This window comes from Heterocephalus glaber, unplaced genomic scaffold (assembly GCF_053883595.1).
Source record: "Heterocephalus glaber isolate CG9 unplaced genomic scaffold, H.glaber_assembly_v1.0 deba00001606, whole genome shotgun sequence".
Classification (NCBI taxonomy): domain Eukaryota; kingdom Metazoa; phylum Chordata; class Mammalia; order Rodentia; family Bathyergidae; genus Heterocephalus; species Heterocephalus glaber.
This window is the reverse complement of record NW_028258377.1, coordinates 27,830,029-27,856,242: the sequence shown is the minus strand read 5'-3', so window position 1 is coordinate 27,856,242 and position 26,214 is coordinate 27,830,029. Positions and strand designations below refer to the sequence as shown.

Sequence of the window (26,214 nt, the reverse complement as noted above, 5' to 3'; positions counted from 1 at the left end):
ACTTTTAATGTGAAACAGAAGTTTTTGACACTGTTCTTTACTCCTAGAAGTTATCCAAGAAACAATTCTTATCATTCCTAGACTGTATTTTAAAGCCTTGGTTCTGTATTAAGGTCTCTAAACCCAATATAAATGTGATTTTCAGTCACTTATTTAAAAAATGGAAATCTTTAATGTGTTGCTCTTCTCTTTTGCAAAACATTATAATTTTTCTTTAGTACACATATCCTCTTTGGTAGACATAATGAGTGGCCTTGCTGGGCTCATCCACCATGCTTTGATTTCAAGAGTGTCCTGGGTTAGTTTAAGCCAATCAAGAATGTTACCTCCCTGGACATGAAGGTTGTTTCAGGGATGGCTGTACCATAGCCAACTAAATGTTAACAGAAGCTATCTGGCTTCTTGAGAAAATGAGTCTCCTCTCTTTATCATGGGAGTAACTAGAAGAGATTCTTTCCGTCTCGTTGATGTGATGTGAAGATGTGGAGGCTATAGCCATGAGGGCTACTATACTGCCAAGAAAAGACACCTGGGACTTGGTGGGTTTGAACCACCCAGAGCCAGAACATACTCTGCACTTTTTAGTTTTGTGACTTAATAAACTTTCTTTGTTGTGTAAGTTTTCTTGGCTTGCCTTCCTTCCTTCCTTCCTTTCCTTCCTCTTTCTTTCTTTCCTTTTCTTTCTTTCTTTCTCTTTCTTTTTCTTTCTTTCCTTCCTTCTTTCTTTCTCTTTCTTTCTCTCTGTCTTTCTCCTTCCTTCCTTCCTTCTGTATTTTTTTCTCCTCTCCTCTGTTCTCACTTTCTCTCTTTTTATTTTCTCTCTTTCTTGATTTCCAGAGTCTTTGCAGAATCAAAGTACATTGTCCCAGGTTCTGGGAACCAAGACAAATACAACTATGCTATGGCTTTAGGATGCTGCCTTTGTCATGGAAACATGATCACCGAGCATTAAATTGTTGAAGATCTGGGTAATTTTAGGTGAAAGACTACAGCACTAGAAGAAAATGGCTGGGTTAGATTCTTGGAAAAGAAAATTGTAAGAGTAAAGAAAAGGAAGAAACATGTGGCCAGGGTGGGATTAGGGTATGGAAATAGATAACTGAAGTGTGTAGTACCCCCATGTATAGGGTAAACAATGAACCCCAAATTATCTGAAAGTCTCCAGAGCTTGATCTCAATTCGAATCAACCCAGTTTCTATGAAAAAACACTTAGGTATCCTGAAGACTTGCGCAGAACAGAGGATTTGGGGCATGTCGACAGCAGCTTTTGAGAGGAAAGTTCTTTTCTCCAACAATAATTTAGAATAAGATGTCTGTCTAGAAATAATTAGATTACTGTCAAGGATAAGTTACAAAGCCAGCAATGTCTAAGAGATCTGCTGTTATCTTTATTCTTAAGATCAATTTAAGCTGTCATAAATAGCAGATTGATTGCATTTTGAGCTCATAGTTATATTCAATTGTATCCTCAGTCACAGGAAAAATGGCTGAAAATGTTTCACCTTTCATTTCCAGGAGTAGAAGCAGTACCCTGGCATGACTAGAAATGGTCCTTTCTACTGAACAGAAAATTGGGAATTATAGTACTAGATTTTATACATAGAAAAGGAAAATAAATATATCTGTTTTCTAGCTATAAATACAAATATTGTGAGCTCAGCCCTGGACCTCATATGATAGAAGAATTTGTGATATAGAATAAGGCTATGCATACAAATTGTCTAGATATCTTATTGAAATCTAGATTCAGGTTCAGGAGATCTGTATGGGGGTTTAGATCTGCATTTCCTTTAAGATCCCTATGATGGTGATACTGATCATTTTGGGTCCACAGATCACTTTGAGAAGCAAACATAGAAGACAGAGAGGGTTATGTAGGATTCAAGAGGTCTGGGCTTAGTTCCCATTGTATCATTAGCTAGTTAAGAAACTTGTTAATATCACTTAAATTCTGACTGTTCTTCATATATAAAATGATGGAATTGGATTTAATCACCTCAAAAATCCCAGGTAAATCTAATCTAACAGGATAGAAAAGACTGTGTATGTTACACATGGTGTTTTAAAATCCTCTCTATATACTTTTCCTTGTTCCTCGCTCTTTCTCATTGTGGAAGGTATGTTCTACTATGCCAGCAACACAAATATTGCCCATGGCTTTTCCTTACACCTCATCCCCTTATATTCATTCAATAAATCTTCAAGTCTCCTCCAGTTTCCAAATAATCCTAGGCTCTTTTGTTTCTTTTTGCCATTTCCACTGGAGCAACTAAAGTTCAACTAACCCCCAACCCTGATCCAAAATTAACAACACTCTAAAAGGTTTCTCTCTCTACCTTTCCTTTCCCATCAATTATCTATTCATTTTCTCAGCAAAGGATATCTGTAATGCTTGACTAAGAATTTTTTGGTCTTCTTTTGGCAACAAGTTTTTCAATATACTCCAGCACACCTCTGTTCTAGCCTCTCAGCCATGTGCTTCGGTAGGTTCCACCCACCTTCCCATCCCAGTTTTTAATGTCTGTCTTTTCACTTTCTGCCCCATATGAAGTCTTCAGTAAGTTCTCACTTTTTGAAGACTGTAGACTACAATCCACACTGGGACATAGGTAGGCTGTCCATGACCTTCTCATCATCATGCCTTTCTTTCCTCTTGCTCTCCCATTCTACACATACTGGATTCCATGAAGTTTTTAAAAATCAACATGCTCTTTCTCATATCTGAGCCTTCGAACTTGTTGGTTCCTCAGTCTGGGACATTCACTTTCCCTTGCCCTGGCTCATTGAGTTCTCTCTGGTGAACTATTTTTTCAGGAGTTGGCTAAAAAGTCACTTATTGACCCCCAAGACTTTGTAATATGAAGAATCTCTCTTGAATGTGTGAGAAATAATTTGCACTTGACATTCATAAAGCTCAGTGACACATTCGCTCCCCAGTAGAGTGAATACATGATGGGGACAGGTAACCCACCCACCTACCTCACATAGTGCTGGGTTTGAGAATGTTCTCAACAGTTACTTACTGAGTCCAAATGAAACAATTATGGTTCCCAGTCTGACTGTCCTAACAATTAATCCCATGTTATACAGGACATCGGGCAATTCTTGAGTACTTTGGTACTTTGTAACTTCGATTTTTCTTTATGTCTAGATTTTCTTCATAGTAATAGAAGCTATTTCAAAGCAGATTTACAGTCATATTACTCCTCTATACAAAATTCTTTTAGATCTCCTCATTGTCTCTGGAATAATCCCCAAACTTATAGCCTGCATTTAAGTTCCTCCATGTTCTATCCTGAAGAAACTTGGGGATCCTATGCATTATGCAACCCAGTCTGGTACCTGTCTCCCAAATCCATCCCACATTTTCAGGTTTATATATATATATTCAACATAAATTTCATTTTATCATTCACCTTTTTTATACCCTGGATTAAAAGTTCCTCCCTATATTTCCTTGCTAGTTCATCGGTCTATGGTGGAAGTTGAAGGGGTATAATCACTCTCATCTTCTTGTCTAGATGTTAAAACAGACACAAGAAGCCAAAAGGAATAATTAATAAATGAGGCTTGAAAGCCCATAAAGGACAAATCTTCTTGGATTGTTAAACACATCTTAAACTGAAGAGCTTTTCTATATCTCTATCCTTCTCCACGTCTACATCCCATGGGGGAAAAGTTGATTCTTCTAAGCCTATGCTTATACAGCTAGTTAACTGAAAAATTGTAGCTCTCCTCACAAACTTATTAATGAAGATTTCTTAAAATAGCTCTGACCAATAGAAATATAAAGTGAACCTTTTATCTGATTTTAAATTTTCTAGTGGCTAAAGAAATTTAAAAAGATAAAATTAATTTTGACAATATATTATATTTAATCCAACATATCCAAAACATGAATAGCAATTAATAAAAAATTATTAAAGGTATATTTCATTGCCTTTAAAAATACAAAACCTGGCTATATATCTCACACTTATAAGGTACTGCAAATTCTCATTGGCTACATGTACCTGACCCTATTAGCATATCTTAGACCAGTGGTGGCTAACCTATGGCACATGTGTTGTTTTTCTTTGAAGACAAAAGATGTATGAGTTGCTTTCTCTAAACTAAAACCCCAGTATTCAAGTTTAATTGCAGTATTGGTGCTTTGCAATAAAATAAGAGGGTTTCAGGTTGCAATTTGGGCACTTGTCTCTAAACAGTTTACCATCACTACCTTAGAGGATATTATTGACTTTTTCAAAAGTTTACATTGAACCAACTATAGATTTATAAGAAACTGCTCCCCAAAAAGTAGAGCAAGGTCCTATGAACCCTTCATCCTGTCTCTACCAATTTTGATATCTTGCATAACTATATTAAAATAAGAAAATCAGGAAAATGATTCTGATCTATCATTGCCTTTTAAAAGCAGAGGGTTTTGTCCTCTTTATTTACCTAGAATTCTCTGAGATCACTAATTGGTTAAATTCTTTTTTCTCATATGGAGAGAAATGAATAAGATACCAAGATTGACTAAAACTGCTCATTCCAACATTGTTTTCTTCTAGAAAATGAAGCAGATATCACCTTCTGTATAATGAAAAAAAAAACCTCTCCCTCTCCCATCTCCAGAATTTAATATTCTACATTATTTTAGTTCTACTTTTACTGAGGAGGTGATAAGATCCTAGCATATAGAAAAATGTTCTTATTTCTGTGTCTCCCACATATATGTTGCTCAGTGAGTAGTTTTTGAGGTAGGATTTCATATAAGGCAAGTGTTATGTGAGACATTCATTATTCACATTTTCAAGCTGTTCAACAGTTTCATGCTTAGAAAGAAAATAACATAACCTTTGAATAAGTTTGATAGACAGATTTTTCTTGGGCAAGAAAAATTGTACTTTGATTTATAGGGCAGACAGTAAATTAGCCAGTAGGTAATATTCTGTCCATCTTGAGAGACAAGGTTCCCCCCACCACCCTTAACTTGCTTTTAACTGGAATTAAGTCCTTGGATACCTGTGCTCCATTCTGTGGATAGTTTCTTTTAAAAAATTGATTTTAACATTTCCACACTTCAAAAAGAGAAAAGCAGAGATATAAAGACCTTCCAGGCAAACTAGTTTATATCACTAGTCAGCAAATAACTGGTAAATATATACCAACCATTGTTTTTCCTTCCCAACTCCTGCAGCCTAGATATGCTGAAACAGCTCCACGAGCTACAGATATAGTGAAATCAAGATATTTCAGCTGTGCAGTCAGCCATGCCTCCACATTTGCCACAGGGCCTGGACCTGGCAGATATTAAAAATATATCTTGGATGAATAAATGAATGACACTGTCTCATTCAATGTCATTTTTGAGTATTTAGACTGTCTGAATCGGAAGAATACCTATTATCTTATGGGGATAAGGGAAAAAAACATTGCTACTTCAATGCCTAGCAACAGCGCCAGGTAGGTTTCTAATAATTATTTATCAAAATAATAGTGTACATTTTTATTATTTTAAATGCTCATTTTTTCATTCTTTCAAAGAACACGTTACCTCATAACATCACTTTTCTATTTTCATAAGTAAGTCAACAATTGCCACCTTTATGTGTATACAGAAAGAAATGAGGAAGAAGACAAAAGGTGCTTGCCAGAAGTTAGACTTCTGGCTTTAGTGATAGGGTCTGCCTTTTAGTAGCTATATAAACTTCCACCAGCCACTTCCTTGCTTAGGGCTTGATTTACCTTTGTGTAAATTGTAGAGTAGAGAAACTTTACATGACCACCCAGAATGAATGCGTATGTTTAAGGGTTTCCTAAGAGAACCATAAGAGACAACCCTTCAATTATAAAGACTGGATATCACAAAAACTTTTGAAAATGAAAGTATCTCTCCCTATAACCGAGTTTTAGGAAGTCTAAAGAAAATGTTAGACTTCTTGGGAAAATGCACATGTATGCATTCATGACATTGGTCATTTTGCTTAGAATTTTAGGATGAGACACCTTGCCTCAAATGAAATTTATAAAGACTTCTAAGGGCACCTGTAGGTAAACTTCTGAAACTGCTCTCAATTTTAGTGTAAAATCTCTCAAACAAATTTCCAAAAGTTATTACTTATCCCACAAATAGAAAAAAATGCCAAAGAAATTCAAACTCCTAGTAATCATGTAATAATATTATCTACAATACACATTAAACACTTACTAAATGCCAACTTTTGTTGAACTATACTTGTGTTAGAACTGTCTAATATTTATACCTCTACTTTCCCATAGAATTTTTAAAGATAAATATGGGGTTTATTTCCACTTAAAGGTGAAAACATAAAGGCAAAAAGAACTTAAGTTATTTCCTCAATAGTACAAGTTTCATAAGCAGCAGAATCACAAATTCAAGTGTTCTAGTTCTGAGTTTTGCTCTTAACAAGGTTCATTATGAATCAAAGAAAAGTAAAGCAATGATATCCTTTTACTTATAATGGTAATTATACTTTAAGCTTAAGATTATTTCTAGTAGTACAGTAATTAAATGGGTACTCTCATACACTGCTGGTTTGAGTATAAACTGGAGCAATCTGTAAAGAAATTCAGCAATATATACTAAAAGTAATAAAGCATTCATATTCTTGAGTTCAACAATTCAACTTCAGTCATTTATATTAGGAATATAATTTAATGATATGATAAAATGCTTGTGAATAAATAAATTATAAATTAACAAAAGCAGAAATAATTACAATTTTGGGAATATGATCAGTGGATTTTTCTTTTGTTATTTGTTTTTGCTGTTTTTTAATTTTTGTGGTACTGGGGATTGAACACAAGACCTCCTATTGAGCTACATCCTCCCCTTTTTAAAAAAAATTTTACTTTATTCGTACATTTTAGGTATACAATAAAACGACATTCATCATTGGAAATTTGGAACTTTACACAATCACTCTTGGTTCTTATTTTTCCCCCTTCCCTTGCCCTCTCTTCAACCCCTCTATCCCTCCCTATTTACAAAGACTTTGTTTCTATTTTTTCATTTTCTCATATTAATTCCATTCCCTTCTTTCATTTTCCTCTGCCCCTCCACTTCCACTTCCCCTTTGCCCCTTTTCTTCCTATTTCACATTATCTATTATACCTTTTAGTTCTTATTTACACTTTCAGTTTCTCACACTAGAGAAACTATTTGGTATTTACACGTGTGTTCTGTTTATTTCACTTAAGAGTATTGCCTCAATGTGCATTCATTTAGCTATAAATATCTCTAATTTTTTGTTCTTTATGGCTGAGTAGTACTGCATTTTATTTTTTTAAAAAACACATTTTCTTTATCCAGTCTCCAGTTGATGGGTATTTGGGCTGTTTCCAAGTTTTAGAGACGACAAATTGTGCTGCTATAAACATGGGTGGACATATATCACTGTGGTATGATTCTTTTAATTCTTTGGGGAAGATAACCAGCAGTGGAATAGCTGGGTCAAATGGGACTTCCAGTTCTAGTTCTTTGAAGTATCTCCATACTGATTTCCACAGTGGTTGCACCAGTCTACACTCCCACCAGGAATGGAGCAGGGTTCCTCTTTCTCCACAACCCCACCAGCATTTGCTATTGGTTGATTTCATGACAGCAGCCATACTTTCTGGAGTGAGGTGGAATCTCAGCATTGGTTTCTTTTGCATCTCTCGAATGACTAGTGATGTTGAACATTTTTTTATATGTTTATTTGCCATTTCTACTTCTTTGTCTGAGAAATATCTGTTCATTTCAGATGGCCATTTTTGGATTGGGTCTTTAAATTTGGGAGGTCTGATCTTTTTAAGTTCTTTATAGATTCGAGATAGTAGACCTTTGTCTGAGGGACAGCAGATGAACATTTTTTCCCACATTGTGGGTTGTCTCTTCACACTGTTGGTGGTTTCTCTTGCTGTGCAGAAGTTTTTTAGTAAAAAGAGATCCCACCTGTTGATTGTTTGTGGTAGTTCACGGGCAACTGAGGTTTTGTTCATAAAATCTTTTCCTACACCAATGTCTTCAAGAGTTCTTCCTACACTCTCTTCTAGCTGGTTTAGTGTTTCTGTTTTAATATTTAGATCTTTAATCCATTTCAATTTTAGTTGAGTGCATGGTGAGCGATAAGGGTCTACTTTTAGTCTTTGGCAAGTTGAAACCCAATTTTTCCAGCACCATTTATTAAAGAGGCTATCCTTCCTCCAGTGAGGGTGTTTGGCTCCTTTATCGAAGATAAGATGGCTGAGTGTGTCTGGAGCTGTTTCTGCATCTTCTAATCTGTTCCACTGGTCCTCAGGTCTGTTTGTTTGCCAGTACCATGCAGTTTTTATTGCAGTAGCTTTGTAGTACACTTTCAAGTTGAGGGTTGTGATACCCGCTGCCATCTCTCTGTTGTCTACGATTGCTTTTGCTATTCTGGGTCTCTTCTTGTTCCAAATGAATTTTTGGATTGTTTTCTCAAGGTCCATGAAGTATGCTGGTAGGATTTCAATTGGGATTGCATTGAATCTACATAGCAGTTTTGGAAGTATGGCCATTTTCACTCTATTGATCCTTCCTACCCAAGAGCAGGGGATGTCTGTCCATTTTCTGATATCATCTTCAATCTCTCTTTTCAGAGTGCCATAGTTTTCAGAGAAGAGGTCTCTGATTTCTTTTGTTAGGTTGATTCCTAGGTATTTCAGTTTTTTGGATGTTATTGTGCAAGGAATTGTTTGCCCTATTTCTGTCTCAGTGAGTCCGTTGTTCGTGTAGAAGAAAGCTATTGATTTTTGTGTGTTGACCTTGTGACCAGGTACTTGACTGAATTTGGTTATTATGTCTACAAGACTTTTGGTGGCATTCTTGGGGTCTTCTATATAGAGTATCATGTCATTTGCAAATAATGAAAATTTGTCCTCTTAATTTCCTATCTTTATTACTTTTATTCTTACTCTTCTCTAATTGCTGTGGTTAATGTTTCCAAAACTGTATTGAACACGGGTGGTGATAGTGGACATCCTTGTCTTGTTCCTGATTTTAGTGTGAAGGATTTCATTTTTTTGACCATTTAGTTTGATATTGGCTGTTGGTTTTTTATAGATGGCTTTTATCAGATTGAGGTAGAGACCATCTATTCCAATTTTTTGTAGGGTTGTTATCATAAGTACATGTTGGATTTTGTCAAATGCTTTGTCTGCATCTATTTAGATGATCATATGATTTCTGTCCTTGGCTCTATTGATATAGTGTATTACATTGATTAATTTGCTTATGTTGAACCATCCCTGCATCCCTGGGATAAATCCCACTTGGTCAGGGTGTACGATCTTCTTGATGATCTTCTGCATTCTATTTGCCAGTATCTTATTAAGGATTTTTACATCTATGTTCACAAGTAAGATTGGCCTATATTCCTCTTTTTAGGTTGGGTCTTTCTCTGCTTTGGGGATCAAGGTGATGCCTGCTTCCAGTAACAAATTTGGGAGTATTGCTTCCCTTTCAATTTCATGGAAGTATTTAAACAGTAGTGACAGTAGGTCTTCTCTAAATGTCTTATAGAATTCAGTAGTGATGCAAACAGGACCTGGGCTTTTCTTAGTTGGTATGTTTTTAATTATATTTTCAATTTATTGATTGATATTGGGTTGTTTAGCATTTTTAGGTCCTCTTCGTTCAACTTTGGTAATTCATATGTATCTAAGAATCTGTCCATTTCTTCTGTGTTTTCCATCTTATTGGCATATAGGTTCTCAAAGTAAGTAATGATGATCCTCTGGGTTTCTACTGGGTCCATTGCAATTTCATCCTTTTCATTCCTAATTGCATGGATTTGGGCCTTTTCTTTCCTTTTTCTGATAAGGTTGGCTAAGGGTTTGTCAATTTTGGTATTCTTTCAAAAAACCAACTCTTGGCTTCATTGATTTTTTTGTATTGTTCTCTTTGTCTCTATTGCACTGATTTCTGCTCAGATCTTTATAATTTCCTCCTTTGTATGAGCTTTGGGTTTGTCCTGCTCTTTGTTTTCTAGAAGCTTGAGGTTCAGCATCAGGTTGTTTAATTGGGTTCACTCTGTTTTCCTAATATGTGTATTTACTGCTATGAATTTCCCTCATAAGACTGTTTTCATTGTGTCCCATAGATTCCAATATGTTGTACTGTCATTATCATTTAATTGATGGAACTGTTTGATTCTTTTTTAAGTTCCACTGTGACCCATTGGTTGGTCAGAAGTGTGTTGTTTAATTTCCATGTGTTCATGAAATTTTGTGGTTTCTTTTACTATTGATCTCAAAATTCTTTGCACTATGGTCTGATAATATACAGGGGATAACTTCAATTCCTTTGCACTTGCCTAAATATGTTCTATGAGCGAGTATGTGGTCTATTTTGGAAAACAAACCATGTGCAGCTGAAAAGAATGTGTATTCTGATTTTGTGGGGTGGAACACTCTGTAAACATCTGTTAAGTTCATTTGTTGAAGAGTTTGCTTGCATTCTAGTATTTCATTGCTTGCTTTTTGTCTAGTTGATCTGTCTATCTGTGACAGTAGGGTATTGAGGTCCCCCACTACTACTGTATTAGTGCTTATATGATTTTTCATGTCCGTTAGTATTTGTTTTATACAGTTGGGTGCACCAGTGTTTGGTGCATAAATATTTAAGATTGTCATCTCTTCCTGTTGGATTGTTCCCTTTACAAGCATGAAGTGTCTTTCTTTGTCTCTCTTAATCAGTGTGGGTTTGAAATTCACTTGGCCTGCAAAGAGGATAGCTTTTTTTCCTGCTTTTTTTTGTTTCCTGTCACGTGGACTATTGTTTTCCACCCTTTAACTTTCAGTCTATGAGTTTCTGTTTTAGTTAAATGTGTTTCTTCTATGCAGCATATTGTTGGATCTTGCTTCTTGACCCAGTCTGCCAGTCTATTTCTTTTGATTGGTGAGTTAAAACCATTAACATTGATGGTTATAACTGATACATATTGACTTATCATTGACACAAGTTTTTCTTTTTGTTGGATTCTTCCCCTTTGCTTTTAATTTCTTGTTGTGCCCACTGGATTCATTCTGCTGTGCTTCCTTGTGTTGTGATCCTCATTGTCTTTTCCTAGAATATTGTCTAAAATTTTTTGGAGTGCTGGTTTGGTATTCATGAAGTTCCTAAGGTGCTCTTTGTTATGAAAGTATCTTATTTCACCATCAATTTTGAAAGATAGTTTCACAGGGTATATCAGTCTGGGTTCCAGGCTGTTTTCCTTTAGGGCTTGTAATATGTTACTCCAAGCTCTTCTTGCCTTGAGGGTTTGTATTAAGAAGTCTGCTGTCATCCTGATGGGCTTTCCTTTGTATGTGATTTGTTTCTTTTCTCTAACTCCTTGTAGAACTTTGTTCTTCTGTTGGGTTTCTGGAATCTTAACCATTATATGCCTATGTGTAGATTATTTTTGGTCAAGACTAGTTGGAGTCCTATATGCCTCACTTATCTGTATGTCAAATTCTTTTTCCCTGTTTGGGAAGTTTTCTGCCATCACTTTTTTGAACAGTTTTTTTATGTCATCTGCACTCTCTCCTGTTTCTTCATTGACTCTAGTCAGTCTTATGTTATTCTTCTTTCCATCATCTAGCAACTTTACTGGATTGATTTCTCATGGTCCCTTACAATTTTACAGCAATTTTTCTTTTCCTGGTCACTAATTTCAATCTTATCTTCTATGTCTGAAATTCTTTCCTCACATTTGCTCATTCTGCTGTGTAGACTTTCAATGGAGTTTTTCATCTCCTGGAAATCTGTTTTCATCTGTTTTATGGATTCCATTTGTTTCCTATGTTGCAATTCCATCATGTTCCTCATCTCCTCTATTTTTTTTTATCTGTGTCCTCTCTAGATTTATTAATAATGTCTTGCACTATGGGCACAATCTCTGCTGTTATGTGAGAAATTGTTTCTGACTCCATTTTTTCCAGATCCTCTTTTGTTGTGAATTCAGGGAGTCCAGGTGGTTGGGTATCAGAGTGTTCCATCTCATTTCCCTTTGGGGTTGCTGTAGGTGATCTGGAAGTGTGGTTCTGAGGCTTTTTTTACATGTCTTTTCCTTTCCAAGGTGCATGGTGGGGGGAGGGCAGTGCACCCTGGTCACCACCTCTGTGCTGGGAGCAGTGGTATGTTGTTCTGGAAGTCTCCTATTGTGTACTGGGAGCTGTGGCAGTTGATCCCAAAGCCTCCTCCTCTGTGCTGGCAACTCTAGCATGTCGACCTGGAAGCCTCCCAGTCTGCTCTGGGAGCTGTGGCATGCTGACCTGGTAGCCTCCTCCTCTGTGGTCCCCATCCCTTTTTTAATTTTGAGTCAGGGTCTAACCAAGTTGGTCTCAAACTTGCAATCCATTTGCCTCAGACTCCTGTGGTGCTGGGATTATAGACTTGGGCCAATGTATGTGACATGGTCAATTGATTTCTGACAAAGGCTCTTAAGTAGTTAAATAGGAAAGAAAATGTCTTTTCAAGAGATTATGTAGATATTTGTAAAAAATGAAATAAACTTTAATATAGGATGGGTCATAGACTAGCAATGAAACCTTGGACTACCTATAAGGTTTTCTAGATGATAAGTTAGTAGAATATATGTACAGGTTTGAGACAGGCAAAGACTTCCTAAAGACAATACAAACAAAACTAATCATAAGAGAAAAAAATTATAAACTAAGCTTCATCAAAATTTAAAACTTTCTCCTCAAAAGACAAGCTTAATGAAGTAAAAAGCAAACCACAAGCTAGTAAGAAATATATATATCACATCAAAAAGAATTTATTGGCAAAATATATGCAAATCAATAGTAAAAAGATAAATCACCCCACAGTAGAAAATATTTGTGTGATCTATAATACTACTAAGTAATGTGTATTAAAAGCCCAGTGATATAACTGCAAGCATTTGAATAGCTACAGCTAAAATATCAAGTGCTAGTAAGGATGTGAACCAGTGGGGATTCTTATATATCTTTGGAAGTGTAAAGTGATTCAACTACTTAGAAAATCATCTGTCAGTTTCTAATACACTTAAACTGAAGCCAACTCAGTAGTCTAGCATTTCCATTTTTAGTATTTACCAAAGAGAAATAAATGTATATAGCCACAGCATAACATTTATCATAATGCTCAACAGTGCATTATTTATAATAGAGCTAATTCCAAATATCTAAATGTACATTAACAATGCTCAATATCAAAATTGTGGTACACTAATAAATTTGAATATTTCTCAGCAATGCTTTTCAAAATAGAAAAGCATTCATGGAACAATATGAATAAATCTTCAAGCTATCATGTTGAGTAAAAGAACTAGATCTCCTAAAAGGGAGTTTCATTTTACATTTAACATGAAATAATTTATATGTAAATGAAGAATATCAAGACCATGCAAAACTAATCTGTGATGATATAAATAAGAATACTTTTTATATTAGGCAAGGAATTGAGTGGAGGGAAAAGTGAACTATTTGTCTTGACGGAAATATTCTCCATCTTGGTTTGGGTGTTTTCCTGGGTAAATAAGTTAATATTTTTGCATTTCCACTACTAATATAGCTCTATAAATTCTGATAGTGTTTTTTTAAAAAGAACTTTAATACAAAGGAGTGATTAAAATCTGGGGGTAAGTATTTTGGCAAGTTTCCATACATACAATTATTACTTGTTAATTAAAAATAAAATTTTGAAAAAAGTTATGTGATATTCAAGTTATAAATACTTGATATAGGAAATACTTATAATGTTAAAAGGAAAAAAGACTCATAAATTTTTTATCTTTTGATATAATTTTGTAGAGAAATTGTTTATTTTTGTATACATATAAATATACCCACTCATGGGAAGAGTAGAAGAAAATTCACTAAAATATTAATGGTGGCTATTCATGGATAAGAAAGTTATGCTAAATCTTATCATATTTTCCTATTTAAAATTTTTATAAAATGTGAGGTTGCCTTCAAAACTAGGTAAATTCATGAGCTTAAAATATATATATGTATTTTTTTTTTTTGGTACCAGGGATGAACTCATGACCTTGTGCTTGCCAGCCAGGTAAGGCACCACTGAGCTACAGTCCCACCCTAAAAATATAAAATCTTAATTGTACAGTATCGCATTTCCTCAGAGTGCTATTAGGGCTTACACTATAGTTCATTAGGTTAGGAGACTAATAGTGGCACAATATTCTGTAGAGCCAAGGTACCTAGGTGAATATAATACTTCAGCACTTTAAGAACATTTTATGTACAGTCAAGGCATATGGCAGGTTGAACCATGAGCCCTCTAAGATGTCCATGTCCTAATTCATGGAAACTATAATTACGTTAATTTACATGGCAAAAGTGATTTTGCAGATGTGCTAAGAATTTCAAAAGAGGAAATTACTGTGGATTATCACTAGGGCTAATGTATTCATAAGAGGCCTTATAAGAAGGAAGCAATAACTTTAGTGTTAAACAGAAATTGGAATGATAGTGGAAATAAAAGTTTGATGATCCTGCTATGCTGACTGTGATGTGGAACATCAGGCTATGACATAAGGAATTCAGCTGTCCCTGGACGCTGTAAAAAGCAGGGAAATGGCTTGTTCCTTCGAGGTCCAGAAGAAACTACCCTGTACCAGTATTCATTCCAGTGAGACTGACTTTGGGCTTCTGACCTCCAGAAGTATAAGATAGTGAATGTGTCTTTTGTTGTTTGGGTTTTTTGTTTTGGTTGATTCTGTTTTTTTGTTTGTTTGGGGTTTTTTTAGTACTGAGGGTTAAACTCAGGGCCTTTGAACTAAGGAACATCCCTTTAAAAAATGTATGTATGTATGTATGTATGTATGTATGTATTTATTATTTTGAGATAGGGTCTTGCTAAATTGCTCAAACTGAACTTTAACTTGTGATCTTCTGCCTCATCCTCCCAGCATTTTGGAATTAAAGAAGAAAATATGTGGTTTTAAACCACTGAATATGTGGGAATTTGTCAGAGTAGCAATAGAAATTTAAGACAGGAGTTGGTATCTTGAATTTGGGCACATTTCATTGCTCAAAGATATGCCATGTACATAAATATCTAGGCAAAATCAAGAAAAGTTTGAAAAATGTGTGGGAAGTCAGGAAACAATCACATTCTTTGAGGTTATCTTTGATTTATTTATCCTTTAGCACCAGTGAAGATTTTCAAAGGAGCTTGTGTTTACCCCCCAAATCCTCACATAAATGGATGATGGCCCTGCTGGCCAAAACAGATAGTATCCATCTCTCTAAATACAGAATACTTATATTTGAGGGGATTATATATTCTATAGTGAATCCAACAGAAGCCCTGCCAAGAAAATTATACATTCACAAATTTTTGCACATACTTTCAAATGTCTAGAGAATTCCCAGAAGCTAAAAGTACAGGCTCGTAGCTGTTTCTCAAATTCAGCTTAATAACCCCTGCTCTGAAAGCAAACAAATCTCTTTCTCACTCAGGTGGTCACAGCAGAATTTCCCATTAGAATTAAGTGCAGTTCTAAATCCACCAAGCTTAATGAGGCGGAGCTGCAAGTGGTCGTGTCTAGAACTTGCTTGAGTAAGGTCTGCGAGGGTAAGGATGTCACCGGGAGCAAGTTCTGTTTCAGCCACTAGTGCGGAGTAGAGCAGGAATAACCATTTATTTGGCTTTTCTTCTTTGTATAAGCCATGCTTTCAGTTAACCATATGATAGTTCCACTCCATTTTTAATGCTCTGATGAGTCTTTTTTTCTTCACCTGGAAAGTCTCCCTTTTCTTCTGGAATATTAGACACTTATCCATTATTCACTGGAGAGAATGAAAGTTCTTTAGCTATGGCTCCAACCTGACATATGAATAAATCTTTCCATTCTTATCTTCAGTGCTTTCTTTGGAATAACTTCTCTAGTCAACCTGTTCTCTTTTTTTTTGGAGCCAGGGATCAAACTCAGTAACTTGCACTTATGAGGCAGGTGGCAGAACCACTCAGCTAAATCCCTGGCCCCCTATTCTTGTTTCTTAAGCATCCATGCAAATTCCTGTACCTGAGCCTTTCTCACATCATGACTCCTCCCTGATCCTGTTTAGATAAACAATATGTTTCAATTTTCATTTGGCAGTTACTTACTGAGCACCTGCCAAATGCCAGGCAGTGGGAGAGATAGACACGATAGTGACTAAAGCAAATTTCTCAGAATTTAAAGTCTAATGAGTAAGGCAAATATTATTCAAATAATAAAACAAAAAATGCCAAGAGATCTCTACACTGAAAACTACAGCACTCTGAAAAAGGAGATCAAGGAGGATATAAGAAAATGGAAAGACATCCCTTGTTCCTGGGGAGAACCAATATAGTGAAAATGGCCATACTTCCAAAACTACTATATAGATTTAATGCAATGGTGATTGAAATTCCAACAATATACTTCACAGAACTAGAGAAAAACAATCCAAAAATTCATTTGGAAGCAGAAGAAACCTAGAATAGCAAAAGCAATTCTAGGCAACAGAGACATGACTGGGGGTATCACAATCCCCAACTTGAAACTATACTGCAAAGACACTGTGATAAAAACAGCATGGTACTGGCAAAGAAACACACCGGAGGATCAGTGGAATAGATTAGAAGATGCAGAAACAACTCCAGACATACTCAGCCACCTCACCATTGATAAAGGAGCCAATCACCCTCACTGGAGGAAAGATAGCCTCTTTAACAAATGGTGTTGGAAAAACTGGATTTCAACCTGCCATAGATTAAAACTAGACCCATACCTATCACCATGCACTAAACTAAGATTGAAGTGGATTAAAGATCTAAACATTAAGACACAAACACTAAAATTGCTGGAGGATAAGTTAGGTAGAACTCTTGAAGACACTGGCATAGGAAAAGACTTTATGAACAAAACCTCAGTAGCATGGGAGCTAGCACAAAGAGTCAACAACTGGGATCTCATCTTATTAGAAAGCTTCTGTACTGCAAGAGAAACTACCAACAGAGCTAAGAGACAACCTACAATGTGGGAAAAAATTTTTAGCAGCTGCACCTCAGACAAAGGTCTACTATCTAGAATATACAAGGAACTGAAAAAAATCAGGCCCCCAAATTCAAAGACCCAATTCAAAAATGGGCATCTAAAATGAACAGACATATCTCAGACAAAGAGGTAAAAGCAGCAAATAAATATATGAAACAATATTCAACATCACTGATCATTTGAGAGATGCAGATGAAAACAACACTGAGATTCCACCTCACCCCAGAAAGAATGGCTGCTATCAAGAAATCAACAAATAACAAATTCTGGCAGGGGTGTGGAGAGAAATGAACCCTTCTCCATTGTTGGTGGGAGTGCAGACTGGTGCAACCACGGTGGAAATCAGTATGGAGATACCTCAAAGAACTAGGGCTAGAGGTCCCATTTGACCCAGCTATTCCCCTGCTGGGTATCTTCCCCAAAGAATTAAAAGAATCATACCACAGCGATATATGTGCACCCATGTTTATAGCAGCACAGTTTGTAATAGCTAAAGCTTGGAAACAGCCCAAGTGCCCATCAACTGAAAACTGGATAAAGAAGATGTGTTTTTTTTTTTATAAAATGGAGCACTACTCAGCCATAAAAAAGGAGAAACTAGAGACATTTATAGATAAATGGATGCATACTGAGGCCATACTCTGAAGCGAAATAAATAGGACACACGTGTAAATACCAAATAGTTTTTCCAGTGTGAGAAACTGAAAGTGTAAATAAGGATTAAAATGAATAATTCATAATTTGAAATAGGAAAATGTCCAAAGGTGTAGGGGTGGTGGGCGAGGAAGGGGCAAGGGAAGAAGGGAAAGGGAAAATTACGAGAAAAGAAAAAAAAATGGAAACGAAATTTATGTAAATAGGGAAGGGTGGAGGCGTGAAGGGCGCACAGGTAGTGGGGAAAATAATAAGAACCAAGATACATCATGTACAGGTACAAGCACCCAGTGATAAATGTAAACATACTGTATACCTAAAATGTACCAATAAAAGAATCTTTAAAAATGCCAAACTGATCAGTATGATGAGGAGACATTGTAGGAAGTTTTGTAAGAGAGTAAATAGGAAATGGATCTTGATTAACCTATCTAGGGAGATTTCTCCAAAGAAAGACTGCTGGGGTAAGGTGTAAATTTTACACCTGTGGACTACAGGTCACTTGCTTTTGTTTTATTAAAATGTCATAATAACAAACACACAAAAAGGGACATTTCATTACTTACATACAGTAACTCATCATAAATATTTGTATGTAGTTTAAGACAATTCCTCTTAGCTCAAGGTCATCCAGGCAAGCCAAAAGATTGGACACATCTGGTATAAAGGTTATACAGTTAAACTGAAGCTAGGTAGTGTGTGTGTCTGAGTGTTTGTGGGAAACAGAAATGCCTTGTTTGAGCAAATGAAAGAAAACCGGTGTGATGCTGCCTCACATGAGTTTGGGACTGTTTAGTCTTTTTTCCCATTTTGTGATGCTGGGAATTGAACGCAGGACCTTCTGCATGCTGGACAAGCGCTCTATTGCTAAGTTATATTTAGAGCCCTACTCTTCTACTTTTAAAAAGAGTTTAAGATGGTATAGTATCATTTCTTTGAGTTTCTGGTAGAATTCACCTGTCAAGTCATCTGGTCCTTGGCTTTTTATTTTTTGGTTATAGAACTTTGTTTGATTCCTGATTCAATCTCTTTGTTATTCTTTTATTCAGGCTGTCAATTTATTATTTTTATTATAATTTATTAATTTATTATTTTATGAGTTGAATTTTTTTATTAGCACCTTTTTTTTTTTTTTTGCCTTCAATGAAATAATTTAGGCAAGCCATGTTGGCAGCCTAGAGCACACAGAGATTTTTTGTAAAGTGATAGGATTTTAGAGCCCTGGAGAAAGAAAGTACACCTTCAAGTGTAAATGTGGGCAAGTGCCAAGAGGGCAGCTGTGTGGAATTATAAGGCTCTGGTTACGCTCAGATGTTTAAACGGGTCTTTAAGGAACATCATTTCCTTCCTCCAAGGTCACTGATCTTTTACAAGGAAAGGGGTTCTTTTGATTAACTTCAGTGGAAAGAAGTTTCCTATTTACTCTGTAGGTGGAGTGTTTCCATACAGCTTGTTTTGAGATCTTGGAGATTTGTCCAAAAGCCATCCCCATAGTCAGGACCTTATCAGCATGCTCAGAGGATGCTGATATATTACACTCCCTTGGGTTACAGCTTGAAACCATACCTTGTTTGGATTTTATCTATAGATAATGATGAAGAAAATGGAGAAAAGTCTTCTTTGCTTTTTACGTAGGTCTAGCTCCCTTCTCCAGACCTGTCAATGCCTAACTCTGCCTAACACTCTTGTACTCTCTACTCTTTGTGATACTATTGATTCTTTGTTTGTTTAGTCCAGTTGAGGGTTGGTCAATTTTGTATATATTTTCAGTACACCAATTCTTAGTTTTGATTTTCCCACTGATTTTCTATCTTTTATTTCACTTATTTCTGCCCCAATGTTTCTAATTTCCTTCCATATGCTAACTTTAGATTTTTGTTGTTCTTTTACTAGTTCTTTGTGTTGTAAAGTTAGGTTGTTCAATGAGATCTTTTTCTTTTTTGAACTGGGAATCGAACTCAGGGCCTCATGCTTGCCACACAGGTGCTGTGGTGCCGAGCTACATCTCAGGCCCTCTTTTTGGAGGGGAAGGGTGTACTGGGAATCAAACTCAGGACCTTGTGCTTGCCAGGCAGGTGTGGTGCCACTGAGCTACATCCCTACTTAACTCTGTAAACTTTTTTAGTTCTACTTTTGTTGCATTTCATAAATTGTGATAAGTTGTATTTCACTTTTAATTTATCTAAAGGCCTTTTAAAATTCCCTTTTGAGGGCTGGGGATTTAGCTCAGTGGTTCTGCCACCTGCCTCACAAGTGCAAGGACCTGAGTTTGATCCCCAGTACCAAAAACAAAAACAAAAAAAACCCCAAAAACCAAAATTCCCTTTTGATTTCTTCATTGTGCTTAATCACTGTTTAAAAGTGTGTTGTCCATTTTTATGCATTTGTGAATTATCCTGCTTTCTATTACTGAAATCTGTCTTGTAGGATTCCAACGTGGTCTTGTTGCTGGTAGGGATCTGTAAGGCCTGAATCTGAGCCCTTGCTCTCTGGATTTTTCGGCCCATCATCAAGAGTATGAGAAAAGCTCGTGTGCTAATTCACAATTTGGCCAAATCGGGAGGGTAGCTGGTCCACCTCCCTCAAGCCCAGGAGTACTCCAATTTATAGAAAGGATACACCATGAAGCAGGAAATATATATGTGTAGATTTAGCCAGGTTTTGAGGCAGAGGTGCTGAGAGAATGCTGAGTCCTCCTTATCAGTGTCAGGTCAGGATGTAGTGTTTTACACTTTCAGCCCAAGGAAGCTGGAGAAGAAGCTTATGCCTAAAAAGTATTCAAAGTTTTAAAGATCCATTTTAATGTTTTGTTTATAGTCTAAGAAGATACTTGAAGGATTTCAATCTTCTTAGATTTGTTGACACCTAACATGTGAGTCTATATTTTTTTGTTATAAAATAGGCTTTATGTTCAATGTGTGTTTTTTTCAACATGTGAGTCTATTCTGGGGAATGTTCTATTATGTCCTTGTAAAGAATGCAAATTCATTTGCTTTTAGATAGAAATTCTGTACACATATTAGGTCCCTTTAACCATTGCTCAAGTCAGTTGTTTCCTTACCGATTTTTGCCTGAATGGTTTTTGATCCATTAATGAAAGTAGAGGACTGAGGCCTGGTGATTTTATTGTATTGTAAGATTTTCTTCAGGTCTGTCAATATTTGTTCTAAATAATTAGATGCTCTGATGTTTTTACATATTTATTAACAACTACTACATCTTCTTGTTAAATTAATGCTTTTATTGTTATATAATGGCCTTGCCTCTATTGACAGCATTTGACTGATAGTTTCCTTTGTGTGAAATAATTATAGGCACCTCTGCTATCTTTTAGTAACCATGTACATGGAAAATCTTTTCCATATTCTCACTTTCTCATATTTAAAGTAAGTTTCCTGTAAATAGCATATCACTAGATCTAATTTTTTGTTGTTTTTTGGTTTTGTTTTTGAGACAGGGTCTCACTATATAGTTCAGGCTGGCCTTGAACTCTACTATGTAGCCCAGGCTGGCTTCAAACTCACAGTGATCCTCCTGCCTCTGCCTCCTGAGTGCTAGGATTACAGGCATGTGCCACTACACCTGGCCAGATCTAATTTTTTAATCCAGTTACTATATGCTTTTTTATTTGACTTGTTTTTTAGTGGTTTGGTTCGATTCTTTTCTTTTTGTACTGTGTATACTTACAATAAGTTTTTCCTTTGAAGTTACCAAGAGGCTAGTATAAATGTTCTTTTAGTTCTAGCAATCATTTTTATTTGATAACAATTTAAATTCAATTACATAAAAGACTATGATTTTATCATTCTGTCTCCCCCACATACTTTGTTTTCTTGAAGTTAGTTTACTTCTTTTTCATATTTAAGCCTATTATCAAATTGTTGTGACTACAGTTACTCTTAATACTTTGTTTTTAAACTTTGGATTAGGGTAAATATTATGCCACCATCACAGCGTTATATTTTATGTGAGTATATGTTTGTTTCCACCCATAGGTTTTATACCTTGATATGCTTTCATATTACAGTTTAGCATGTTTTGATTCTACTTGAAAAACTTTCTTAACTATTTCCTACAAGGCAAGTCTAATAGCAACACTTGGATTTTTATTTTCTGGGAAAAATTTTATCTCCCTTTTATTTCTAAAGGATAGCTTTGCAGGGTATAATATTCTTGATTAGATATTGTATTTCTTTTAATACTTTGAATATATAATTTTTTTTTTGGTCCTGGCTAGGAATTTTTCTGTTGAGAAACTTACTGACAGTTTTATAAGGTTTTCCTTGCATGTAATGATTTTCTTTACTGACACTGCTTTCAAAATTCTCTTGCCTTTTTTTTTTTTTTTTGGCACTGGGGATCGAACTTGGGACCTTGTGCTTGTGAGGCAGGTGGTGGAACCACTGAGCTAAATCCCCAGCTCTTGCTATTGATTTTTGACAACTTAATAATAACGTGTCTTGCTGAAGATCTTGTTATGCTCAACATATTTGGAAGTCTATGGCCTTCTTGAGCGTAGATGTCTATTTCCCTCCCCAGATTTTGGAAAGTATTTATTATTTAAGTTAGACCTTTTCCTTATTCTTTTCTTCTGAAATTCATAATGTAAATGCTGATCACTTGATATTATCCCATAAATTTTGTAGTCTTTCTTCATTCTTTCTCTTTTCTCTCTATTTTAACCCCTGACTGAATAGTTTCAAGTGACCTGTCTTAAAGTTTGGTGATTCTTTCTTCTGCCTGATTGAATTTACTCTTGAAAGTATTCACTGTAGTTTCAATTTCACTCACCACATTTTTCAGCTCCAGAATTTTGGTTTAATTATTATTTATAATTTCTGTTCCTTTGTTGAGCTTCTTGTCTTGTTTTTATATATTTTTTCTAACTCTTTAGCCTTATCTTTTAGAGCTTCCTGAGATTCTTTGGAATTCTTTGTCAAGAAGTTCATGTATATCCATCTACATCTATTTGTAGTTAGCAACTGGTAGTTAATTTTATTTCTATGATAGTGTCATTCTTCCTGGATTTTTCACATTTATGATGTTTTTGCATTGGTATTTGAGCATTTGAAGAGGTGGTGACCTCTTTCGGACTTTGCAGCATGGCTTTTGTAAGGAGAGATCTTCATTTGGCAAGGAAATGGGATCTCCAACAAAGGGTACATGTGAAAGCATGCTGTACCACTAGGTCTATTTGTGCAGAGTGTGAGTGTGGAAATACACACAGCTTTGGGCTGTGGTAGTGTGATGGCTCATTTGGGTTTACTACATTGGAAACTTCATGGTCTTTAGCAGCTATGAAGAATCAGTCCATGATGTTTCTAAGAGTTGTTTGGGTCTTCAGTGATGCTTCTGAGTTCATTCAGGGATGCTTTTGAGTCCAATGGAAAGAGAACCTGGATAAGTAGGGGCTGGGGCTAGTAGTAGAAGCCACAGCTAGTTGCAAATAAGCATGTGGTGGTGAAAGATCCACAATGACTGATGGTGCCTAACTTCTTCCCTTCCTTCAAAGACATCCCTCTTATTTCCTCCTCCTGTACACTTGAACACCCTCTTTAATCTACTTCTTTGCTTCTTCTCAGTTCTTATTCTCCTTGTTGTTTTTCTCCTCCCAGAAGCTGATAAAGCCCACTCTGTTCTGTACTCAGAGACCAATCCTTTTTCAGAATTACCATAATCCTAGAGTTATTATAGATATCTCTTAAAATGTAACTATACTCTGGCACTCTTATAAGTTAATGTCACCAAAATATTTAAGATCCTTCAAGGCCGGAGTCTAAGATGAAACTCTGTTGAAATGCCCAGCACACTGGGTAGTTTTTTGTCCTTAGGACAACCCTCTCAAAACATTAGTAGGATAATACATGAAATAAAAAGAATCTTACCTGGATAGTGGATATCTGAAAAATCTTCTTGTAGAAAGAATTCATTTCTGTGAAATGAATAAAGTTTAGGCAGGTTCTGGAAGAAAATTGGTCTAGGATTCTCATCTCTCCCTTGTCATTAATTGGCTTGGAAAATAACTCTTCATTGACTGAAGGAGTACCCTTCAGCATAGGTGGTCTGTTGCTAAAGAACAACCCAGATTTCAGTAATTTACTTTCCTTCTGTTGTTAACTAAGTGTAAAAAAGGCAAGCATAACTCAACCCTGAAATCACTCATAAGTGACTGCGCAACCTAAGAAGGTCTTTGTTGAGCCTATAATTTTTTATAACTTGAAACACAGTACGTCACTATCGTATTTATTGTTTTCTCATTTTTTGCCAGTCTTTTCTCTAGATTATAAATTCCCTGAGAGCAAGGACCTTGTGTGTCCTGTGCTGTGACCCCTGGCAGTGCTCTGACTGACCTACAACTGGTGCTCTCTTGCTATCTGTGGAATGTATGTATGGATGAAAGGGTTATATTTTTGTAAATATATATATTCCAGTCCAATTCTAACATATCATCATAAGCACCATAACCACATATATATTATAAACACTGGATAAAATAAGATTGTTGTATCATTTAGATGGAAATCTTTCCACTAATTCAGAGACACTCACCTTTCTGTGCCTTTTTCTAGTTTTCCATTTTGTTCTTGACATCTCTTGATCATTAGGATTCACTGATAATTACTGAATGATTGGACTTGTCGAGATACTTTGATGACTAAATCATTGATTGAATCCTTTCTTCATGCTCAGAATTAACATGACATCTGAATATCAAAATTATATAGATCCTACATATCAACCAAGGGTAACTTAAGAAAAAAGCACTCTAAGATAATAATGGACTACAGGCTATTACCAGATGGCACAGACAAATCTAACACATAAGAAAAAAAGAATGCAGCATCCTAAATGCCTTTTTCCTAAAGAACAAAGAAGAAAATTCTTATCAGAATAGATGTTTCACTGCTTAAAAAGCAAGCCCATTATAATATCTCAATTCCAATAGATTGTTACCTTTTCATTATCTAAGCTTTCTGGTTCCTTCTCCTTGGCCTCTACCTACTTCTAAACTATGGTTATCGAACTAGACATTCTATGATTCTATTAACATCCTATGAACTTTCCATCCAGGTCACAGTTCAGAGTTCTGTACTGTCCCACTCTCTCATACACAGTGTACTACAATAGCTTGTTTAATTCCACTTACTGGTCAGTGAGCTCCAAAAAGGCTAGCAGTCTATTTTAGTTCAATAATATGTACCCAACACCTTTGTCAGTAATTGGGATATGTAGAAAGAAATTAGTAAATATTTCTTGAATCATTTTAAGATTTAATGATGCAAAGTCTCTAGTTATCATACATAGTACACATAATATATCAATGAGTAGAGCCATGCCCTACCAGTGGAAGGGATTTTCTCAAATTAATTTTATTGGTACATTTTAGGTATACAATATAATGACAAACTGAAAGTGTAAATAAGGATCAAAAGGTATGATAGATAATGTGAAATAGGAAGAAAAGGGGCAAAGGGGAAGGGGAAGAGGAAGTGGGAGTGGTAGGGGAAAGGAAAGAAGGGAATGGAATTAATATGAGAAAATGAAAAAAATGGAAACAAAGTCTTAGTAAATAGGGAGGGTGGAAGGGTTGAAGCGAGGGCAGGAGAATGGGGAAAAAATAAGAATCAAGATATATTATGGGAGGGATTTGTTGAGCCTTTCTGTGTACAGCTACACATTTTGAACAATGTTTCATAACTCTAGGAAATGGCAAATTGGGACTACAATGGTAGCTTTCTGTTTATAAACACTAAAAATTTAAAATAATTTATTTTAAAGTATAACAGTGACTATCATAGGATTTTACCAGCCCTGAAACTTTTTACATTTTTTTTTCTGAGTCCTTGTTAGGCATAATAACCCTCATGAAGAGATGCGGGAGTTTAAATTGAGGTTTCTAGATTTTAAGAATGATTGATGAGTGGGCCGGGGATTTAGCTCAGTGGTTTCATTGCCTGCTGCGCAAGCGCAAGGACCTGAGTTCGATCCCTGGCAACAAAAAAAAAAAAAAAAAAAAAAAGAATGATTGATGACGATTGATGACAGGAAACCACTTATTTCTCAAGGTCAGCAAAAATGTTTCTGGTTTAATATACAGCCAGGACTTCTAAATAGATTAAAAGCTTCTAACTTTTTTTTTTAACTTACTTTGTGCCAGACAATTTTCAAAGTATTTTTCGTGAATTAACTCCTGTAGTCCTCATCCCTACCCTGTAAGGTAGGTTTTGTTACAATCATTTTCATTTTGTGAATGCAAACCGAGGCACAGGAAGGTTAAGATACTAACTTCTTAAAGGTCACACAGGTAGCTAGTGGAAGAGTCAGGATATGAGACCAGGAAGGGTGTTTAAAAATGACAGACAAAAGAAAGTATTACTGCAGGTGGAAAAACTATCTGGCTCCCTTCCTCATTCTCTTGCAATGCTGAGCCTTCTCACACCCTAAGATATACCTTTGGACTGTTGAATTATATGAGCCCATAAATTCTCCATTGTTATAATCAAATCTACCCCGGAATCAGCTGCAGTGACA

The 26,214-nt window shown here is 35.8% G+C and overlaps 1 long non-coding RNA gene across 4 annotated transcripts in view; it reads right to left on the bottom strand.

Moving 5' to 3' along the window:
• The window catches only part of LOC110344818 (uncharacterized), a 190,081-nt gene that overhangs the window by 154,322 nt on the left and 9,545 nt on the right, over window positions 1-26,214 (bottom strand). For 3 of the 4 annotated variants that reach the window (XR_015444804.1, XR_002387667.2, XR_015444806.1), the window contains one exon: window positions 23,568-23,614. The exons of the other annotated variant lie outside the window; for it this stretch is intronic. This is a non-coding gene — a long non-coding RNA (uncharacterized LOC110344818). The remainder of the gene's footprint in view (window positions 1-23,567; window positions 23,615-26,214) is intronic. 4 annotated transcript variants of the gene reach the window in all.